The 24,642-nt window shown below is 40.8% G+C and overlaps 1 pseudogene; it reads right to left on the bottom strand.

Annotated features, from left to right (window-relative positions):
- Window positions 1-519: 519 nt before the first annotated feature.
- Window positions 520-3,105, bottom strand: LOC100429312 (U1 small nuclear ribonucleoprotein C pseudogene; annotated as a pseudogene).
- Window positions 3,106-24,642: the final 21,537 nt, after the last annotated feature.

Below are 24,642 nucleotides of genomic sequence, written 5' to 3'. Positions count from 1 at the left end.
TATCTTTACGGCAGCTGCTGAAACAGCTGAAATCAAAAACACTAGCTTCTTTCTCAAGAGCTTTTATTTAAAATGATAATTGTATCACTGTACATATAAAATAATGAAAGCATTAGAAATATGGTACTCTTAAGACCTGATCTGCATTTTCCTCGTTCAATGAAAAGAGAATGGGATTATCATATGGAAGACAGCCAAAGGCACAGATAATACAAAATAATAAATTTAAGTTACCAAACATATATACTTTCACTTGTAATACACTTTGGGGTTTTTTTGGTTGTTGTAGTTTCTTTTTTATGAAAAGAGTTAACAATTTTATTTTCACATTTCACAATACAAATAAAAACTACTTTTTTTGGTCCCACTTCTCCCCTCCAAAACTATTCTCTCTTTGATAAGAAAAGAAAGTCTTCCTTATCATGCTGTTAAGAAAACACCCAGAGTCACAGCACCATGGTCTCCTAGTGAAGTAGAACAAGTAATATAAACCTGATATACAAGGCCTCTGCACTATCCTTAACCATCTGGTCAAGTCATTCTAGGCCAAGCAGGCACCATCATGGGACAGGCAGGAGGCCTCATCATTGACATGTGGCCTCCCATGGGTGGCTTCATTCCAGGAGCAAGTCCCACTGGCATCATCCCATGAAAAAGAGGCCCATCACTGGCATCATGGGAGGGCTCCCATATGGGGTGCTGGCATTATACTTGGGCAAAGAGGACCTGGAAGGCTGGGGGGAGGTGGTATCATTGCCCCTGCAGAGGAGAGCAGAGAATAGAGTAGGAAGTATCTTTCCTCGTTGAAATGCAACCATTGTTTAGGCAATCAGGTTCTGAACCTGTTCTTCCATCCATTTCTGGTAGTAGTCTTTCACATTCTCTTTGTGTTTCCTACCACTGAAGTGGGCCTTTCTCACAGATGGAGAGTTGTGGGAGAGCTATGTATTGCAGTAGATAGAATAAGACTTGGGCATGTTGCTCTGAAGGAGGTTGGCCACTCCATTCCACAACGCCTGGAGATGACTGAAGGAGTGGCCTGCCCCTCCACACCTGTGGGTGTTTCTTGTTAGGTGGAATGAGAGACTTGAGAAAAGAAATGAGACACAGAGACAAAGTATAGAGAAAGAAAAAGTGGGCCCAGGGGACCGGCGCTCAGCTTACAGAGGACCCACGCCGGCACCGGTCTCTGAGTTCCCTTAGTATTTATTGATAATTATCTTTACCATCTTAAAGATAAGGGAGTGGCAGGACAATAGGATCATTGTAGGGAGGAAATCAGCAGTAAGACATATGAACAAAAATCTCTGTGACATGAATAAGTTTAAAGGAAAATGCTGTGCCTTGAGATGCATATGCAAACATCTCCATAAACCTTTTAGCAGCATTGTTTCAGCCTATCACATGGGGAGAAACCTTGGACAATACCTAGCTTTCCTAGGCAGAGGTCCCTGTGACCTTTGGCCATGTACGTGTCCCTGGGTAGTTGAAATTAAGGGAATGGTGATGACTTTTAACCAGCAAGCTGCCTTCAGGCACTTGTTTAACAAAGACACATCCTGCACAGCCCAAAATCCATTAAACCTTGAGTCACTGCAGCACATGTCTCTTGCAAGGACAAGGTTGGGGGTAGGGTCACAGATTAACAGCATCTCAAATACAGAACAAAATGGAGTCTCTTATGTCTACTTCTTTCTATATAGACACAGTAACAGGCTGATCTTTTTCTTTTCCCCACAGATGACCTTGTAATGCATTTTTCAAACTTACAGCGTAACATGAAAATAGTGGTAAAATGTTTTGGAAGAAAACCCACAACATTTTATTCCAGGAATTCTCTGACCATACTATCCTGTCTTTCTAGAACTTTTCATCCCGACTCTGATTATACCTGTTCTTTGATCTTCGTAAGCTCTTCAGCAACTTGTATACTTCATTTTACCCTAGACTTCTGTTTTGTATCATCCGTTCCTGTTTCATTTCTTCCTTCTCCTGCCCAGGTCCCATTCTTATCACTTCAACTACTTTCTACCCAGAAAACCCAGCTTCCTTATCTCTTTTACCCCCTTCTATTAACCTGTCTTGGGGGAGGAACAATACAGTTGGCTCCCGGAACTGAAGCCGGGACAAACCGGTTAGGAAAATCCCTGCCAGAGGTCATAAACATGTCAGAAGAGTAACTGAAATAGCTCGGATGGCGGGAGATGGCGGGAACCAATCAAGAACAGCACTGTTCAAATATCAACCAATCCCAAGCTTGCGTCATTCAAAAAGACCCCTATGACTCTGTACTTGTTTACTGCTGACTATAAAAGACAGTTCCTAACCCTCCTCAGGGCTCTCGCTCGACACTCGGTCGGGGGTCCAGGTTCGAACCTGCAATAAAGATCCTTGCCGCTTGGCTTTGACTGCAGTCTCTGGTGGACTTCTTTGGGGAATAAACGGACTGGGTACAACAGTCTTATAAATCTCCAACCCTGGATTAACCCAAACATATCCATCTTCTTCCATGCTACCCACTGGTAGCCAAGTGTCAGAGAAATACACATAGCTCGGTGGACTGGTGCTACTACCATACATTTAGGATTTCCAGTCTCATCTTGGTCCCCAGTGCTTCTAGCCATCTGTATCTGTGTCCCTGGTCAGTTACCCTTTTCCCCTCTTCTCCATGATAGGTCCAAACTTTTGCTGTTCTTCTCATGCTCCCTAGCCTATCCTCAGTACCCCTACTTTCTTTAACTGATAAAACTGAGATGACCAGGGATGAGCTTCCTCAGTGGGAAGCTTATCACTCACAAGCTTATCCGCATCTCTATTTTCCTTCCTGGGTGTTTTGGAGGACAAATGTGTCACCACGGTGCTCTTGAATTTACTCTTCTCCATATCCATCCAGGAATTTGTTCCATCAAAGATTCATTTTCTCTCCTGTTTCTTCAACTTCTCCCTCCTTCTGGTTTCTTCTCATCATATTCAAGTCTCTTTAAATCTAAAAAATAATAGGCAAAACTCTCACCATTCTACATTCCTTCTTCAGCTATCACTCCTATTTGTCTTCTTTATATCTGGGCTTCTGGAGAGGTCACCATTCAGCTTTGCCACTTCTTTGCTGTCCATCCAGTCCTTCATCAGATATGACTTGGCTTCTGCCTCTTCAAATCCACAGAAACTGCTTGTCCTAAGGTCATCAATGACTTCCTCATTGTTTAACCCAGGGAACAGTTTGTTCTTTCCTAGTTGACTCCTCTGAGATACTTGGCATCATTGTTCTCCTTTTTGAAACTCTCTTCTTTAACTCCCAGTGGTATGTAGGCTGTAGGTTTACTGATAGCTCCCAAATTCTATCTCTAGCCCAACTCATTCCTTCAGACCCTCATATTGAACTGCACACCAAATTACCCACCTGAATCCAAATGCAACATATCCATAATGGGGCCCATTTATATCTCCCCAAGTTTCTTCCATTCGTGGGCCTCAATGACCAAATCGGAAGCCTGGGAGTCATCTTTAACTTCTCCCCTCACCTCCACCCTTACAGCCAATGGTTGCCAAGTATTTTCTACTCTACTTAATAAAAGGCCTTAATAAGAATGCCTCACTTCTAACTTAGACGTTGAAAGAATCAACTGACTATTCTGCTTTATATCTTGCCCCAGCGAAATCTTATGTGGAGATTTGGAATTCTGTGGTTTTCTCATTCTGCTCTTAATACATAACTTCCATTCACTGAATAGAAACACCTGACTTGGGAGCAGTGAACCCAGCTGCAGTGAAGGGTGCCAAGTATCAAGCTGATTTCTTTTTTAAGTATTTGTGTTGAGAAAACAGGGTTTTGCAAGCCATAATCATCTTGAATTATGCATTGTTGAGCTGCTTTAAGCATAAAAGCAAAAGAAATAAATTTGTAATATTCAGGGTAAAGTTGGGTCGTGAAAATCATCACAGTGAAGTCATTTGTGGGGACTTGCCAGGTTCTTCTCATAAGGATGAATCTCACTAGTTCCCTTTGAAATGAAGGGGCTTGGAGTTCTGAACCACAGTCCTATCTTTGTACTCCAAGTTAAAACACATGAAAATAAACCAGAGGACAGGAGTGTGCCTGCCACCCCCTCAGCAGCCCTTCTGGCACACACGGGTAGACGATCATGTGTAGATGCATTTACACGGGTAGATCCATCACCACAGCCCTACTTGATGTCATCACAAGGCATGTTCCAAGACCCATCTGGAAGGTGTTTCAGAAGAGAAAAAGCCTAGAAGACTTCAACATTTATAAAACAGCCCATGCTAATCAGACTCAATTTTTTATCAGAAAAATTTTAAAGGGAGCAAAAATGAACTAAATACCATCCAAGATTCTTTCCAGCTGAAGAAAAGTCTACAATCCCTTTAAGTCACTGGTTCTTAACTTTGGTGGCGGTGGAGGTGAAGGAGGTGTTGCAGACTCCTTTGAGAAATCAATGGAGGATACGGATTCTGTTTTCAAAAAATGCTTACACACGCACACACGCTTACACCCATGCTTACACACCCCCCAACCATACACCTTTATGTACAATTTCAAGAATTTCATGCATCCCAGTTGAAGACCTCATGTCTACATTTAGGCACTGACTACACCTGAACTTGAATGTGACTGAAACTTTTTTCGTAATCACAAAAACATAAGATTTCCACTTAGCACCCTTGAAAATCACCCAGGCTTCTAACCTGTTCCTCTTCCATTTTCTAAGTGTTCTTACTATGGACTTCCCTGGGTGGTGGTGGCAGGGGAGCTATTTCTCAGCTCAGCAGAGAATGCTGTTTCATAGTTAAGCCAGTGTTTCTCAGACAAAAGCCTTTGGGAGAACTTGGACCCATTCCATCTCCAGGCCCATGGCTTCTGGACTGGCTGTGCTAGGAAGGATAAGCCAAATTTTAGCTGTCCCCAGTAGGCTTTCCTCTCCACTGGGCTGAGAGTATTATCAAAGAGACCCCAGATTTAGAAGCCAGGCTGGAAGTGGGTAGAATGGTTCAGGCTGCTCCTTTTCTGAAGAGACAGAACATGGTCTGGCTTGTCTACAGGTTTGAGTCAGGGATGATGGGTGCCCAGGAGGAGGGGACAATTGAAGTCATTAAGACAAGTAAACTTTTAAGGGCTTTGGTGGTGCTGGCAGTTGACCTGAGTGGGACACATGGAACTGGAGCTTGTATTAAGAAGTTAAAGCTGGAGTAAAACATTTCCCACACTTAAATGTTCTCAGTGCTCAGATCAGTCCACCTCTCTGAAGCTGCGGGAGAGTGTCTGGGGCAGCAGTATTTTTGTTGCTTTATTACTATCATTGCCATGTGGCCTCTAATCTCTGTTATTAAGAACAACTTTGGTTTACCAAGATTCTTCACTTTCTAGAAACTACCATTTCACGATTTCTTAATGGTCATTTACTTACCACTTTCATTTGAGGGCTTTTTCAAGAATTTCAAAAAAGCATCAAAATTTCTGACTCTCTTCTAACTTGAAGCCTCGAAAAAATATCTTGCATGCCACAACAACTAGATAAACATGTTTCAATTTCTCCAGTTGATGAAAAAGTCCAATTTTGTTTCATATTACTTCTGCAGAATTACAGAAAATGAAATGTTGGCAGAACGCCATGGGAAAAAATACGAATTTTAGCAGTTTTGCCTAATTCAATTACATCATTACTTCCCAAACTCACCAGTTGTTATACCATATTGCAAAATGTCACCAGTACACTCCCAGTTTCATATATTATGGAGAAAAGAAAATTTTATTATGTGCCTGTAGAGAAAGTGGAAGAGGAGCTTGTACAAGAGAAGTGTCACATGACAGTGACTGTGTGCACTTGCCTCCTACAAATTCTGATAGGTGCAGAGAAAAGAGTTTAGCAAAGTTTATTAGTTCATATTTTTTTAAAGAAACAAAATTTCCAATTTTACTTTGCATTAATGAGTTGACACAATGTGTTCACTGTATTATGTAGAATAATACTCATGAAATAGACGCTTTCTGTGGACTCAAAAATAGAGGCTTTACATTCACAGTTCTGTCTACCTGGAACTCCCCACCATGCACACACACACTTTCTCTCTCTCTCTCTCTCTCTCACACACACACACACACACACACACACACACACACCCCTTCACAAATTAATTCCAGGGCATCCTTCATTTTTCACCTGATTGGACAAGTGATTCTATGTCCAATGTGAGTGGAGAAGGGGCTCCAACCCAAGGACGTGGTATGTGTTCAAGAAGGGAGGAAAGGTGGGAAATTAGCAAGCATAAGGTTTCAGTGGAAACTATGTCATTCTCTTCCTGTCCCAATCCCTGTGGCACTGTAAATGTGAAAGTGGCCTCAGCCCAAGCCTAAAGGAATAATAATCTATTATTTGTGAATGTAAGCAGTGAAGCCATGGAGCTCTTAAAGCACAAATACTGGAGGCAAAATGCCTGGATTTGACTCCCAGCTCTAAAGGTTACTACCTGTGCCACCACAGATAAATTGTTTAACCCCTTTTTTGCTTCAGTTTCCTAATTGGTAATGGGAAATAATAATAATAACAGAAGAAGAAGGAGGAGGAGGAGGAGGAGGAGGAAGAGGAGGAGCTGCAGCAGCAGCAGCAGCAAGATGTTGGAATAGAAGGCTCCACCTATCATCCCCCTTGCAAGGACACCCAGTTAACAACTATCTATACAGAAAAAACACCTTCATAAGAACCAAAAATCAGGCAAGCCCTCATAGTACCTGGTTTTAACTCCATATCATAGTACAAGATATAAACAGAAACAGCAAAAAGTTAAAAAGCAGGGAAACAAAGTTATGGCATAGAGTTCTTATTTTTAATTTTTTGCTTGTTTATGCAAACAGTGTTATGTTGTTATGAGGTTAAAATAAGGGTTATAAGATAGTATTTGTAAGCTTCATGGTAACCTCAAACCAAAAAACATACAATGGAGACACAAAAAAATAAAAAGCAAGAAACTAAATCATATCACCAGAGAAAATCACCTTCACTAAAGGAAGACAGAAAGGAAAGAAAGAAGGAAGAGAAGACTATAAAATAATCAGAAAACAACTAACAAAATGGAAGGAGTAAGTTCTTACTTATCAATAACGTTATTGAATGCAAATGGACTAAACTTTCTAATCAAAAGACATAGACTGGCTGAATGGATGAAAAAACAAGACCCATTGATCTGCTGCCCACAAGAAACACACTTTCCCTATAAAAACACATATAGACTAAAAATAAAGGGATGGAAAAAGACATTCCACGCCAATGGAAACCAGGAAAGAGCGGGAGAAAGTATACTTACATCAGACAAAATAGATTTCAAAACAAAAACTGTAGGAAGCTACAAAGAAGATCACTAATGATAAAGGGGTCAATTCAGCAAGAGGATATAACAATTTTAAATATATACATACGCAACACTGGATCACCCAGATACACAAAGCACATGTTACTAGAGCTAAAAAGAGAGATAGACCCCAATGCAATAATAGCTGGAGACTTTGAGACACTCGACTTTCAGCATTAGACAGACCTTCTAGACAGAAAATCAACAAAGAAACATTAGACTTAATCTGCACTACAGACCAAATGGATCTAATAGATGTTTACAGAACATTTCATCCAATGGCTTCAGACTACACATTCTTTTTCTTAGCACAGGCATCATTCTCAAGGATAGGCCATATGTTAGGTCACAAAACAAGTCTTAAAACATTCAAAAAAATTTAAATAATATTAAGCATTTTCTCTGACCACAATGGAAAACTAGAGATTAATAACAAGAGAAATTTTGAAAACTATGCAAACACATGGAAATTAAACAATATGCTCCTGAATGACCAGTGGGTCAATGAAGAAATAAAGAAGGAAACTGAAAATTTTCTTGAAACAAATGATAATGGAAACACAACATACCAAAACCTATGACATACAGCAAAACCAGGACTAAGAGAGATGTTTATAGCTGTAAGTGCCTACATCAAGAAAACAGAAAAAAAAGCTTCAAATAAACAACCTAATGATGCATCTTAAGCAATGAGAAGAGCAAGAACAAACCAAACCCAAAATTAGTAGAAGAAAAGAAATAATAAAGATCAGAGTGGAAATTAATGAAATTGAAGTGAAAAAATACAAAAGATCAATGAAACAAAAAGTTGGATTTTGAAAAGTTAAACAAAATTGACAAACTTTGAGTCAGACTAAGAAAAAAAGAGAGAAGACACAAATAAATAAACTCAGAAATGAAAAAGGAGACATTACAACTAATACAGCAGAAATTCAAAGGTTCATTAGAAGTTACTATGAGCAACTAAATGCCAATAAATTAGAAAATCTAGAACAAATGGACAAATTTCTGAACACATACAATCTACCAAGATTGAACCAGGAAGAAATCCAAAACCTGGACAAACCAGTAACAAGGAGTGAGATCAAAGCCATAACAAAAACTTTCCCAGTAAAGAAAAGCCCAGGACCCGATGGCTTCACTGATGAATTCTACAAAACATTTAAGGAATAACTAGTATCAATCCTACTCAAACTATTTCAAAAAGCTAGAGGAGAGGGAATACTTCCAAATTCATTCTATGAGGCCAGTATTACCCCGATACCAAAACCAGATAAAGACACATCAATATAAGGAAACTACAGGCCAGAATCTCTGACAAATATTAATGCAAGTTTTTTCAACAAAGTAATAGCAAACCAAATTCAACAATACATTAGAAAGATCATTCATCATGACCAAGTGGGATTTATCCCTGGGACGCAAGAATGGCTCGACATACCAAATGCTTCGCAAAGACAGTTCAACATATCAAATCAGTCAATGTGATATATCAACAGAATGAAGGATAAAAACCATATGATTATTTCAATTGATGCTGAAAAAGGATTTGATAAAATTCAACATTCCTTCATGATAAAACCCCACAAAAAACTGAGTATAGAAGGAGTATAAGTTAACATAATAAAAGCCATATACAACAGACCTACAGCTAGTATCATACCTAATAGGGGAAAACTGAAATCCTCTCCTCTAAGATCTGGAACATGACAAGGATGCCCACTGATATCACTGTTATCCAACACAGTACTGGAAGTCCTAGCTAGAGCAATCAGACAAGAGAAAGATATAAAGGGCATCCAAATTAGAAAATAAGTGAAAGCATCCTTGTTTGTGGATGGTATGATCCTATATTTGGAAAAATCTAAAGATTACACAAGAAACCTATTAAAAATGAACAAATTCAGTTGCAGGATACAAAATCAACATAACCAAAATCAGTAGCATTTCTATATGCCAACAGCGAACAATCTGAAAAAGAAATAAAAAAGTTACCCCACTTATAATAGCCACACATAAAACTAAATATCTAGGAATTAACTAAAGAAGTGAAAGATCTCGATAGTTGTTCCAAGACAGCTGAATAGGAACAGCTCTGGTCTGCAGCTCCCAGTTGTAATTGATGCAGAAGATGGGTGCTTTCTGCATTTCCAACTGAGGTACCTGGTTCATCTCATTGGGACTGGTTGGACAGTGGGTGCAGCCCATGGAGGGTGAGCCAAAGCAGGGCAGGGCATCGCCTCACCCGGGAAGTGCAAGGAGTCAGGGGATTTCCCTTTCCTAGCCAAGGGAAGCTGTAACAGACTATACCTGGAAAATTGGGACATTGCTACCCAAATACTGCGCTTTTCCAACTGTCTTTACAAACAGCACACCAGGAGATTATATCCCACACCTGGCTCAGCAGGTCCCATGCCCACAGAGCCTTGCTCACTGCTAGCACAGCAGTCCAAGATTGAACTGCAAGGCAGCAGCCTGGCTATGGAAGGGGCATCTGCCATTGCTGAGGCTTGAGTAGGTAAATGAAGCAGCTGGGAAGCTCAAACTGGGTGGATCCCACCGCACCTCAACGAGGCCCTGTAGACTCCACCTCTGGGGGGCAGGGCATACCTGACCAAAAGGCAGCAGAAACTTCTGCAGACTTAAATGTCCCTGTCTGACAGCTCTGAAGAGAACAGTGGTTCTCCCAGCATGGTGTTTGAGCTCTGAGAATGGACAGACTGCCTCCTTAAGTGGGTCTCTGACCCCCGTGTAGCCTAACTGGGAGACAACTTTCAGTAGGGGCCAACTAACACCTCATACAGCTGGGTGCCCCTCTGAGACGAAGCTTCCAGAGGAAAGATCAGGCAGCAATATTTGGTGTTCTGCAATATTTGCTGTTCTGCAGCCTCTGCTGGTGACACCCAGGTAAACAGGGTCTGGAGTGGACCTCCAGCAAACTCCAACAGACCTGCAGCTGAGGGACCTGACTGTTAGAAGGAAAGCTAACAAACAGAAAGGAATAGCATCAACATCAACAAAAAGGACATCCACACCAAAACCCAATCTGTAGGTCACCATAATCAAAGACCAAAGGTAGATAAAACCACAAAGATGGGGAGAAACCAGAGCAGAAAAGCTGAAAATTCTAAAAACCAGAGCACCTCTTCTCCTCCAAAGGATCACAGCTCCTCACCAGCAATGGAACAAAGCTGGAGAGAGAATGACTTTGATGAGCTGACAGAAGTAGGCTTCAGAAGGTCGGTAATAACAAACTTCTCCGAGCTAAAGGAGGATGTTCGAACCCATCACAAGGAAGCTAAAACCTTGAAAAAAGATTAGACGAATGGCTAACTAGAATAAAAAATGTAGAGGAAACCTTAAATGACCTGATGGAGCTGAAAACCATGACACAAGAACTACATGACACATGCATGAGCTTCAGTGGAAGAAAGAGTATCAGTGATTGAAGATCAAATGAATGAAATGAAGCAAGAAGAGAAGTTTAGAGAAAAAAGAAATGAACAAAACCTCCAAGAAATATGGGACTATGTGTAAAGACCAAATCTACGTTTAATTGGTGTACCTCTAAGTGACGGGGAGAATGGAACCAAGTTGGAAAACACTCTGCAGGATATTATCCAGGAGAACTTCCCCAACCTAACAAGGCAGGCCAACATTCAAATTCAGGAAATACAGAGAACACCACAAAGACACTCCTCAAGAAGAGCAACCCCAAGACACATAATTGTCAGATTCACCAAGGTTGAAATGAAGAAAAAAATGCTAAGGGCAGTCAGAGAGAAAGGTCGGGTTACCCACAAAGGGAAGCCCATCAGACTAACAGCAGATCTCTCGGCAGAAACTCTACAAGTCAGAAGAGAGTGGGGGCCAATATTCAACATTCTCAAAGAAAAGAATTTTCAACCTAGAATTTCATATCCAGCCAAATTAAGCTTCATAAGTGAAGGAGAAATAATATCCTTTACAGACAAGCAAATGTTTAGAGATTTTGTCACCACCAGGCCTGCCTTACAGGAGCTCCTGAAGGAAGCACTAAACATGGAAAGGAACAATCAGTACCCGCCACTGCAAAAACATACCAAATTGTAAAGACCATCCATGCTAGGAAGAAACTGCATCAACTAACAGGCAAAACAACCAGCTAACATCATAATGATAGGATGAAATTCACACATAACAATGTTAACCTTAAAAGTAAACGGGCTAAATGCTCCAATTAAAAGACACAGATTAGCAAATTGAATAGAGTCAAGAGCCATCAGTGTGCTGTATTCAGGAGACCCATCTCACATGCAGAGATATACATAAGCTCAAAATAAAGGCATGGAGGATGATCCACCAAGCAAATGGAAAGCAAAAAAATGCACAGGTTGCAATCCTAGTCTCTGATAAAACAAACTTTAAACCAACAAAAATCAAAAGAGACAAAGAAGGCCGTTACATAATGGTAAAGGGATCAATTCAACAAGAAGAGCTAACTATCCTAAATATATATGCACCCAATACAGGAGCATGCAGATTCATAAAGCAAGTCCTGAGAGACCTACAAAGAGACTTAGACTCCCACACAATAATAATGGGAGATTTTAACACCCCACTATCGATATTAGACAGATCAATGAGACAGAAGATTAAGAAGGATATCCAGGAATTGAACTCAACTCTGCACCAAGCAGACCTAATAGACATCTACAGAACTCTCCACTCCAAATCAACAGAATATACATTCTTCTCAGCACCATATCACACTTATTCCAAAAGTGACCACATAGTTGGAAATAAAGCACTCCTCAGCAAATGCAAAAGAACAGAAATCACAACAAACTGTCTCTCAGACCACAGTGCAATCAAATTAGAACTCAGGATTAAGAAACTCACTCAAAACCACACAACTACATGGAAACTGAACAATCTGCTCCTGAATGACTACGGGGTACATAATGAAATGAAGGCAGAAATAAAGATTTTCTTTGAAACCTATGAGAACAAAGACACAATGTACCAGAATCTCTGGGACATATTTAAAGCAGTGTGTAGAGGGAAATTTATAGCACTAAATGCCCACAAGAGAAAGCAGGAAAGATCTAAAATTGACACCCTAGTATCACAATTAAAAGAACTAGAGAAACAAGAGCAAACAAATTCAAAAGCTAGCAGAAGGCAAGAAATAACTAAGATCAGAGCAGAACTGAACGAGATGGAGACACAAAAAACCCTTCAAAAAATCAATGAATCCAGGAGCTGGTTTTTTGAAAAGATCAAGAAAATTGATAGACCACTAGCAAGACTAATAAAGAAGAAAAGAGAGGAATCAAATAGATGCAATAAAAAAATGATAAAAGCGATATCACCACCAATCCCACAGAAATACAAACTACCATCAGAGAATACTATAAACACCTCTATGCAAGTAAACTAGAAAATCTAGAAGAAATGGATAAATCCTGGAAATGTACACCCTCCCAAGACTAAACCAGGAAGACGTTGAATCCCTGAATAGACCAACAACAGGCTATGAAATTGAGGCAATAATCAATAGCCTACCAGCCAAAAAAAGCCCAGGACGAGACGGATTCACAGTTGAATTCTACCAGAGGTGCAAAGAAGAGCTGGTACCATTCCTTCTGAAACTATTCCAATCAACAGAAAAAGAAGGAATCCTTCCTAACTCGTTTTATGTGGCCAGCATCATCCTGATACCAAAGCCTGGCAGAGACACAACAAAAAAAGAGAATTTTAGACCAATATCCCTGATGAACATCTATACAAAAATCCTCATTAAATACTGGTAAACTGAATCCAGAAGCACATCAAAAGCTTATCCATCAAGATCAAGTTGGCGTCATCCCTGGGATGCAAGGCTGATTCAACATATGCAAATTCATAAACGTGATCCATCACATAAACAAAAACAAAGACAAAAACCACATGATTATCTCAATAGATGCAGAAAAGGCCTTTGACAAAATTCAACAGCCCTTCACGCTAAAAACTCGCAATAAACTAGGTATTGATGGGAGGTATCTCAAAATAATAAGAGCTATTTATGACAAACCCACAGCCAATATTATACTGAATGGGCAAAAACTGGAAGTGCTTCCTTTGAAAACTGGCACAAGACAGGGATGCCCTCTCTAACCACTCCTATTCTACTAGTGTTGGAAGTTCTGGCCAGGGCAATCAGGCAAGAGAAAGAAATAAAGGTTATTCAATTAGGAAAAGAGGAAGTCAAATTGTCCCTGTTTGTAGATGACATGATTGTATATTTAGAAAACCCCATCATCTCAGCCCAAAATCTCCTTAAGCTGATAAGCAACTTCAGCAAAGTCTCAGGGTACAAAATCAGTGTGCAAAAATCACAAGCATTCCTATACACCAATAACAGACAAACAGAGGGCCAAATCACAAGTGAACTCCCATTCACAACTGCTTCAAAGAGAATAAAATACCTAGGAATCCAACTTACAAGGGATGTGAAGGACCTACAAACCACTGCTCAATGAAATAAAAGAGGACACAAACAAATGGAAGAACATTCCATGCTCATGGATAGGAAGAATCAATATCGTGAAAATGGCCATACTGCCCAAGGTAATTTATAGATTCAATGCCATCCCCATCAAGCTACCAATGACTTTCTTCACAGAATTGGAAAAAACTACTTTAAAGTTCATATGGAACCAATAAAGAACCCACATAGCCAAGACAATCCTAAGTAAAAAGAACAAAGCTGGAGGCATCACGCTACCTGACTTCAAACTATACTACAAGGCTACAGTAACCAAAACAGCATGGTGCTGGTACCAAAACAGAGATGTAGACCAATGGAACAGAACAGAAGCCTTAGAAATAACACCACACATCTACAACCATCTGATTTTGACAAACCTGACAAACAAAAGAAATGGGGAAAGGATTCCTTATTTAATAAATGGTGCTGGGAAAACTGGCTAGCCATATGTAGAAGGCTGAAACTGGATCCCTTCCTTAGGCCTTATGCAAAAATTAATTAAAGATGGATTAAATGTTAGACCTAAAACCATAGAAACCCTAGAAAACCTAGGCAATACCATTCAGGACATAGGTATGGGCAAAGGCTTCATGACTAAAACACCAAAAGCAATGGCAAGAAAAGCCAAAATAGACAAATGGGATCTAACTAAACCAAAGAGCTTCTGCACAGAAAAGAAACTACCATCAGAGTGAACAGGCAACCTACAGAATGAGAGAAAATTTTTGCAATCTACCCATCTGACAGAGGGCTAATATCCAGAATCTACAAAGAACTTAAATGAATTTACAAGAAAAAATCAAACAACCCCATCAAAAAGTGGGCAAAGGATATGAACAGACACTTCTCAAAAGAAGGCATTTATGCAGCCAACAGACACATGAAAAAATGCTCATCATCACTAGTCATCAGAGAAATGCAAATCAAAACCACAACGAGATACCATCTCACACAGTTAGAATGGCAATCATTAAAAAGTCAGGAAGCAACAGGTGCTGGAGAGGATGTGGAGAAATAGGAAGGCTTTTACACTGTTGGTGGGAGTGTAAAGTAGTTCAGCCATTATGGAAGACAGTGTGGTGATTCCTCAAGGATCTAGAACTAGAAATACCATTTGACCCAGCGATCTCATTACTGGGTATATACCCAAAGGCTTATATAGCTTAAATCATGCTGCTATAAAGACACATGCACATATATGTTTATTGTGGCACTATTCACAATAGCAAAGACTTGAAACCAACCCAAATGTCCATCAACTATAGACTGGATTAAGAAAATGTGGCACATATACACCATGGAATACTATGCAGCCATAAAAAAGGATGAGTTCATGTCTTTTGTAGGGACATGGATGAAGTTGGAAACCATCATTCTCTGCAAACTATCACAAGAACAGAAAACCAAACACCACATGTTCTCACTCATAGGTGGGAACTGAACAATGAGAACACTTGGACACAGGGCGGGGAACATCACACACCGGGGCCTGTCGTGGGGTGGGAGAATGGGGGAGGGGTAGCATTAGGAGAAATACCTAATGTGAATGACAAGTTAATGGGTGCAGCAAACCAACATGGCACATGTATACATATGTAACAAACCTGCACATTGTGCACACGTACCCTAGAACTTAAAATATAGTAATAAAAAAGGAATGCAATACACACAAAATTCTCAACTTGTGACTAAATTCATCAGCAATTAATATATGCTGTTAAGAATTGTGTCCCATGCTGTAAAAGCATGTTCATTTTCTTAATGTGCCATATCCAAAGCAATGTATTCTTGCTCAGGTAGACTGAGATGTTATTTAGTGTAAAAGGTTGGCAGTGGCATAAGGGCAGGATGGAGAAGAGAGAAAGGCTCCATACTTATCACCTCGTATCTTCCTACTAAGATCCCCAGCTCTCCTTGTAGTAGCTGCAGCCCCTGTGTTTTGATGGTACTAGTAATGGGATAACTAGGCCTTTTCTCTTCCCAATGTCAGCAGTCCCATTGACTTCCAATCTGGTAAATTGGAAACAAACCAATGACTCCTAGTTTCATTTATCATACTTTAGTGACTCTTTCTTAACCTTTAAAAGGCTAATTCCTTATCATAATTATCATTATTGGCTGGGCACAGTGGCTCATGCCTGCAATCCCAGCACTTTGGGAGGCCAAGGTGGGCAGATCACTTGAGGTCAGGAGTTCAAGACCAGCCTGGCCAACACAGGGAAACTTTGTTTCAACTAAAAATACAAAAATTAGCTGAGCATGGTGGTGGGCGCCTGTAATCCCAGCTACTCAGGAGTGTGAGGCAGGAGAATTGCTTGAACCAGGGAGGTGGAGGTGGCAGTGAGTGGAGATAGTGCCACTGAACTCCAACCTGGGCAACAGAGCAAGACTCCATCTCTCTCTCTCTATATATATATATAGGCAGAAGGTGATATATATATATATATATATATATATATATAGAGAGAGAGAGAGAGAGAGAGAGAGAGAGAGAGAGAGAGAGAGAGATCATTATCAAGCCAGGTTACCCCAGAATTTTAGCCTTGCATTTCGCTATTTACCAATGGGAAGGTATCCTGAACAATTAAACCTGACTCCCAGTATGTGCCTTGTGGTTTCATTATGCTGTTCTCTGCTGGATACAGCCTCCTCCCCAATCTAAACCTATCAGACCATCAAGTTGTCTTTTAAATTTACGTTTATAATATTAGCTCAACCTCCATTTAAAAAATGAGCAGGCCTTCATGTGATGACCTTCGTCGACAAAATGATAAACATTTTTGTGGCAACCACTCTACCAAAACTAAGTACAGTCACTTATATCTATATCATAATACCACTGTATTACACACATAGTATGGCCTTGATCTAAGTCAATCTGCTTCATAGTTTCTGTGTATCTTCTGTATAAAAAGAACAATGAAAATATTTGTAATTATTTATATTTCATTATTAATCATTTTAATAAAACATTTTATAAACATTTTCAGCCCATACCTCCAAAGTAGATTGATCTACTCTGATGCCCAAGGGTATTTTGATAGAATGCCATTAATAGTATATAGCAACACATTTAAAAGGTTATGATTTTGTCTTGACAGTATGATCTGTACACTCAAATTGAGCTTCAGTGCTCAATGGGGTGATAAAAAGTACAACTCCTCACAATATTAAACATAAACATTGTGATTGGAATGAGTTTCATCATTATTGTTCTTTCATGCAAATATAAAACACAAAAACAATCTGATGATGATGGAACTATTTACAGTACATTAACTATCAGTTAACTTTTAAAGATTGGAGAGGTTATAGAAAGAAGAAAAAGTTGTTTATTTCTTGGAATTTTTAGTATCTACTCATTATAGCATAATTAGTAAAGCTTAGAAATTCATTTTGTAAGCTGTAATATTATCTGTACTAATAAAAAAGTAAACAGCAAAAAAAGAAGTGAAAGATCTCTATAATGAAACCTATAAGATACAGATGAAAGAAATTAAAGTGAACAAAAAATGGAAAAAATATTCAATCTTTATGGACTGAAAGAATCAATATTGTTAAAATGTCCATACCACCAAAGCAATCTACAGATTCAATGCAATCCCTATCAAAATACCAATGACATTCTTCACAGAAATAGAACAAAAATCCTAAAATTTGTATGGAACCTCAAAACGAACAAACAACAACAACAACAACAACAACAAACAGAATAGCCAAAGCCATCCTAAGCAAAGAGAACAACACGGGGAATCACATTACCTGGCTTCAAATTACTATACAGCTATAGTACTGTAGTACTACTTTTGGTTACTACAGGGCTACAGTAACCAAAACAGCAGGGTACTGGCATAAAAATAGACACATAGACCAATGGAACAGAATAGAGAATCCAGAAACAAATCCATACACCTACAGTGAACACATTTTCAACAAAGGTGCCAAGAACATACACTGAAGAAAAGACAGTCTCCTCGATAAATGGTGCTGGGAAACCTGGATATCCATATGCAAAAGAATGAAACTACTGCAGAAATAGATGAGAGAGCTGTATCTCTCACCATATGCAAAAATCAAATCAAAATGGATAAGAGACTTAATCTAAGACCTGAAAGCATGAAACTACTACAAGAAAACATTGTGGAAATCTTGAGGACATTGGTCTGGGCAAAAATTTCTTGAGCAATACCCCACAAGCACAGACAACCAAAGTTAAAAGGGGGCAAATGGGATTATATCAAGTTTAAAAGCTTCTGCAGAGCAAAGAAACAACCAACAAAGTGAAGAGACAACATACAGAGTGGGAGAAAATATTTGCAAACTGCCCATCTAATAAGGGATTAATAACCAGAATATATAAAGAGCCCAAACAACTCTTTAGGAAAAAATCTAATCCAATCAAAAAATGGGCAAAAGATTTGAATAGATATTTCTCAAAAGAAGACATACAAATGGCAAACAGGCATATGAAAAGGTGCTCAACATCACTGATCATCAGAGAAATGCAAATCAAAACCACAATGAGGTATCATCTCACCCTGGTTAAAATGGCTTATATCCAAAAGACAGGTAACAACAAATGCTGGTGAGAATGTGGAGAAAAGGGAACCCTTATATGCTGTTGGTGGGAATGTAAATTAGTACAACTACTATGGAGAACAGTTTGGAAGTTCCTCAAAAAACTAAAAATAGAGCTACCATATGCTGCAGCAGTCTCACTGCTGGGTATATACCCAAAAGAAAGGAAATCAGCATATCGAAGACATATCTGCACTCCTATGTTTGTTGCAGCTTTTACAATAGCTAAGATTTGGAAGCAATCTAAATGTCCATCAACAGATGAATGGATAAGGAAAAAGTGGTACATATCCACAATGGAGTACTTGAGCCATAAAAAAGAATGAGAGCCTGTCATTGGTAACAACATGAATGGAACTAGAGATCATTATATTAAGTGAAATAAGCCAGGAACAGAAAGACAAATATCACATGTTCTCACTTATATGTGGGATCTAAAAATCAAAACAATTGAACTCAAGGACAGAGAGAGTAGAAGGATGGTTACCAGAGGTTGGGAAGGGTAGCAGGGTGCTGGGGAGGAAGAGAGATGGTTAATGGGTACAAAAAAAAATAAAAAGAATGAATGAGACATACTATTTGATAGCACAACAGGGTTACTATAGTCAATAATAACTTATTTGTACAGTTTTAAATCATTAAAAGAGTTATTGGATTGTTTGTAACTCAAAAGATAAAATATTTGTAATCACCCCATTCTCCATGATGTGCTTATCTCGTATTGTATGCCTAAATCTAAACATTCATGTGCCCCATAAATATATATACCTACTATGTACCCACAAACATTAAAAATTAAAACAATAATAATATATACAGAATAAATAGGATTCATGAGAAAGAAATATGTTATTATACTGGCAGCATCTCGTGCCTAGCACATAGTATGCACTAGAAAAGCACCTGCCATTACTACTGCATAGGTTTAAACAATTTTACTGGGACAGGACAATTTTATGAGTTTTAATCACCATCCTTTAGCAATCCTACAAACACACCTCATTTTCATCTGTCACCCTCTCCCCTCTCACTCACTGGCCCACTGCTGTCAAGAGGGAAGGCTGATGCTGGCCATGATTCCTTGGGAAGAACCAGCAGAACCAGTTTTCTCTCCTTGATGCCTGAGAAAGGATTTTTTTTTTTGTTTCTCTGAACTGAGGTTGAAGAGAAGAGAAGCAAAAGAGAAGGGAAGCAAAAGAGAAAGGGCTGGTGGTGGTATCTGAGGAGCTTCTTGAGCTCCGGCATGTTCTCACAACTCCCTAAGACTTGCTTTAAATGAAGAAACAGAACCTTTAAACAACAGTGTGGACTTCAGAGAAGTGACCTCTGCCTTGTGTCCTAAGTGCCCTGCATCTCAACTGGACTTGAGCGGCATGAACCTCCTAGAACGTCCCGCCCCACCAGGCTGGCAGCAGTTGGGCATAGATGATTGGGATGGTGTTGAAGCAGAGAAGACCTAAAATACGCCTTTTGGGTTTCCCACTGACCAGAAAGGTGTGGAGAACAGTAGACCCTCTCTGTGCCCCAGAGGAGTGTGGGGGAAAGGAGAAAACCAATCTGAAAAGATATTAAAACCCTGATGCGGGGACAACACAGCTGAAACGAAGAGGACTGCATGGCTGCAGGCCAGCTAGCGACTTGGTGCTCTGCCAGTGTGGCACGATGGCAAGGCCTGAGCACAAGGAGTTTTGCCCACCTCAGTGAGTAACAGAATGAAAAGGTACCAACAGCCAGGGGCCTGATCCTCTTGCCCCTGAAGCTACGACACTACCTAAGACCCCTGGATCTCCCAACAGCACTGCCAACTCAGGTTGGGAGTGGGGTCAGGGATTAAAATCTTTGAATTAACTCAAGTAGAAGCCTGAAATAAATAACTTCACCTCAAATGAACTGAGATTAAATTTTCTGCCAGATAGTGAAATGGAGTTTAAAACAGAAAATAACTTGAGTCACAGAAAAACAGAGCACAGGGACTGAAAATTCATACTAACTTATTAGACAGTGGAAATGCCTGGGATGCATGGTCAAGAGTGCTGTCTAAACCGTGCCTCATGGTACAAGATTCCATTGAGAATTCTGCCTAGGCAGTCCTCAATATTGCCACTTTCTTACTGAAGGAATAAATCCCCTAGGTGGATAGCTGCTAGAAATGGCAGAAAAAGAAAAAACAAACTACACATCAAGGGGTAGGTAACCAAGGATTTATAGTGACTATGTGGGACTCACTGCAGCTGGGCAAAGGCAGTACAGCCCACTAGACAGAGCCCTGAATTTGAGTCAGAGGTCTTGGGTTCAAATCCCAGTCCCTTACTTTGCTCTGTAATCCTCAGCAAGCACTTCAGCTTCTGAGAACCTCAGCCTCCTTATCTATAAGCAGCTTCTCCAGGTGAGGGTTAAATGAGGGCGGGTATGGAAAGTCCCCTCACAGAGCCAGACATGTGATAGATCCTCAGTGAGTATCTGAAGAATGAAACCCTGCCTCTAAGTCCTTTACTTCCAGATCTGCCCTGGCTTCTTCTCCCAGGTTGATGGTCCTGCTTACCATGCATGCTTCCAATTCTGGCTCTGATCTTGTCCTGAGTGGGTTGATGACCCAGAACCAGGATGCTACCCATACTAATTCAAGTATTATTTGCTGTTTGGATTCTTGAAGTCCTGCTAGCTGGCTAAATAGCCCTGAGTCCCCACCCCAACACTATAAACCCCCTTTCACACACATACCTCCCTCGCTGGCTGGACCAGTGAGGTGCCAGCTGTCATGGGGCTAACCTGGCCCTATGTAGCCAGAGGAGCTGTAGATCCCTTGTCCCAGAGACACCGAGGAGTTTTATCTTATAACTGAGGATGAAAGGGCTATTGTAATGAACAGACAGCTTGGGCTTTATAACTAAGCCAGAGGAAAATTGTACAGCAATATCCTATTGTCTGATTTAAATGGTGTTCAGGCCAGGGTGCTAATAGGGCCTCTTTGTGAAGGAAGCAGCGGTGATGAATTCCTCCCTCAGTAATGAAAGGAGCAGAATCTTGAAAGAGGAGTAGCACTTTAAAAGGGGTGGCCCTTTAAAAACTTCCTGGGGCTAGTAGAAAGGAAAAGGGGATACACTGGGAGCCAGATACTGAGAGGGACCCCAGAGGCCTTACTGGTGGGAGGCCTGCATGCCTGCCTGACAGCTTGATACATTTCAGTGATGGAAACTGCTGACCATACTCTTTCTGTTTAAGTTAGCACATTTTGTTGGCTTCCTTGTTGTAGGCGTTGCGTTATTCTTTCCCAGCTCCCCATCTGTATCACTTTTCTCCCTTTAGCACACTTATGTCAGGGTCCACACTCTTAATAATGAAGTCAAAATGCCCTGTTGTCAAGGCTTCCAGCAAAAATTTTAAAAATGCTAAACATGAAGAAGCTGTTAAGGCAGCTGGGATTACACCGGGAGGGAGGGATAAATTCAAACTGCACTCCATGAAACCTGAAAAACTCCATCAGCTTTACCAGTTTCTCTCCAGCTTCCACATCCCCAAGGACCTTATTGTTCCTAAAGAAACCCATTAGTGTGCACAGGCTAATGAGACCCTCCAGTCACTGGAACAGGAGAAACTCAACAGGGAGCCCATTTCTGCATACTTGGCAGCAGGCTGCTGGAAACACCTGGTCCTCCCATCCACCCCCAAGGCTCAGGGCGGCACTGACTCCTTCAACTTTGGCTACTCAAGGAATTTTGCTTGAAGAGACACCCCAAGGAGTTAGAAGACTTCTTTGTGGTGGGTTCTGGTCACTAGCTTGGAACTCCTGTCCCCATCTGGGGGACACTGTGTCATAGTTTCATCCTTAAACAATTGGGGAGGCTATCTTGCAATGAAAATGACTTTTTCATGAAAGTCAATGTGGAAACATTAATAGCACCCAGGTGTTTATTTCTGAAATATGGAATTACCCGCAGAGATTTGGAGGGTGGCACATGATGATGGGCATGACAACCTCCATTTAAACAGGGATTAACCTTCATAGACTAAGCACCCTCATTCCATTGCTAACCCCATTTCCACTGATAGGAACTCCTTGGAGCCTGGGGTAGCCCAGTCCTACAGACCGAGAAGAAGCTGTGTAGCTGCCCCTGTATCTTCTTCTACAGCCTCATTCCTCCAAGAGCACCCCATGGCCCTGCATTGGTGGTTTCCTCTCACGATGACACTAGCCCATCTCTACTTTCACAGAACACACACCATGTTGTCTGCCTAGCTAGAGGTCCAGTCAATACTTTGTAAGTCTTAGGACTCAATGCATCTACCCACATAGTTTAAATATTGGCTATGTGACCGTGGGCAAGTCATTTAATCTCTCTGAATCACAGTGAAATCAGAATACTATTACCTCTCTTGCTGGGTTGTTGTGAATATTAGAATTAATGTCAGGAAAGCTTTCCACAATCTAAGAGGGATTGAATAAATGGTGTCTGGTAGTCATGGTAGTAACAGACAAGTTGTATATTTAGAATAATGAGTACTCACTCCAGCCATGCATTTTACTGATCTGGCTCAGTGGCTTTAAGATGGTTTATAGCAGCAGAATTCCCTTTCTTTCCTGATGAAATCAGACACGAAATCTCCATTTCATAAAGCGAATAGCAGGACACTGCTCTGGTGGAACCGGAACAGATAGCCAGGACTCCTGCCCACCTGCCTCCCCCACCTTTCTGTGGAAGTCCCTCAAGTTCCTGCAAGAAATTCCAGGATGACTCACAACAGTTAAAAAACCATCGGTTTCATTTACAATTGCCATTTCATTTACCAATGCCAGGGACCTGAAAGGTAGAGTCTGAACTTAGGGACTATCCAAACATGACACCCGAAGTGTGATCACTCTGGGATGAAGCAGGTCCTTGCCACACAGGGCTGTCACTGCTCACACAGAGGCCTTCCCTTCACTCACCTGCACAAGCAAAATGTCCTGTCACAAACCTTTTCTGTCTCCAGCCGGTCTTACTCATGTCAACCTGAAACCTCTGTCCCACACCAGCCCCTATCTTATTTACCTCTCAACGTGACAATCACGACTCATACATTGAGCTTAGCTTTACTTTTAAAATGTCATCTCCCATTACATATGTTTATTCTGCATTTATATGGAACTTTATATATTTATCTGATTCCCTGTCCTGACCAAACATGGCAGGTTTGTGGAACAGAATGTTACATGGAAGTTTCAGCAGAGGTCCAAAGACAATGGGAACTGCATTCCAAATGAGGTGCCAAAGAAGATGCAGGATTTTCAAAATAGGTGCCAAGAACCAGTTCTTAGACCCTTTTCCCACAATGAAGGTATAGAGGGTGGCAATTGAAGCATTTCTCAAGAGGATTTCTTTGGAGAGAGCTGTAGTATGAAACCTACTCCCCAAAAAGAGGGGTAGGGGGTCCCACCTAACTCCTGCTAATGTGGCCTTCAAGGAAATAGGAGAAGATTTTTAGAGAGAGCTGTGGACATGTAAGTGTAGCTTCTCCCCACCACGCCCACTTTAATGAGGTCAGAGGTAGTACCTTTCCCCTCATCTCAATTTTTAAAAGGTTGATTTTTAGGAGAAAAATGATATGTCCTAGCTGCCTGACCGACACAGAGGTCCAGAGTGTAACTCCCACCTGAAGGCAGGTGGCTAGCTGCTTCAAAAGCAGATTGAAAGAAAGACAAAAGGCTCCCCCAGCTTGTGAGGCAAAAATGATGTGTTTTTCACAGACCAGGTGTGGGCCTCCCATGAGAGCTGACTGACGTTGGCTTGTCTTAGGTTGTTTCCAAGAAGACCACCTAAAGGGCAAACAGAGAGAAGCTGAACGGATGGCTGGATTGTCACGGCCTGAGGAGGAAGAGCCATCTGGAATAGAGAAGCTCTGTCAAGGGGGTGCAGGTGAGTGACCACCAGCCACAGGGTGGGGGCACCTCCACGGAGAAAGCAGCTGCCCCACAGGCAATCTGAAATGTCTGCCAAGCCAAGAGGGCCCCGGAGCAGAGTGGCACAGCAGTGGCTCTCAGAGGGAGCTCCTGCCTCTCCCTCTCTCTCTCTCTCTCTCTCTCTCTCTCTCTCTCTCTCTGGATTCTAACCACAAAGCACAGCTAGTGGGATGGGAGAAGAGAAGAAAAAGTCAATGGGAAAAAAAAGAAAATGACCACAGCCCTTCCTGCATGCAGCATGCTCAAC

This window comes from Macaca mulatta, chromosome 15 (genome assembly GCF_049350105.2).
Source record: "Macaca mulatta isolate MMU2019108-1 chromosome 15, T2T-MMU8v2.0, whole genome shotgun sequence".
Taxonomy (NCBI): domain Eukaryota; kingdom Metazoa; phylum Chordata; class Mammalia; order Primates; family Cercopithecidae; genus Macaca; species Macaca mulatta.
Note: the sequence above shows the minus strand (reverse complement) of the source record. Positions and strands in the feature narration are given on the sequence as shown.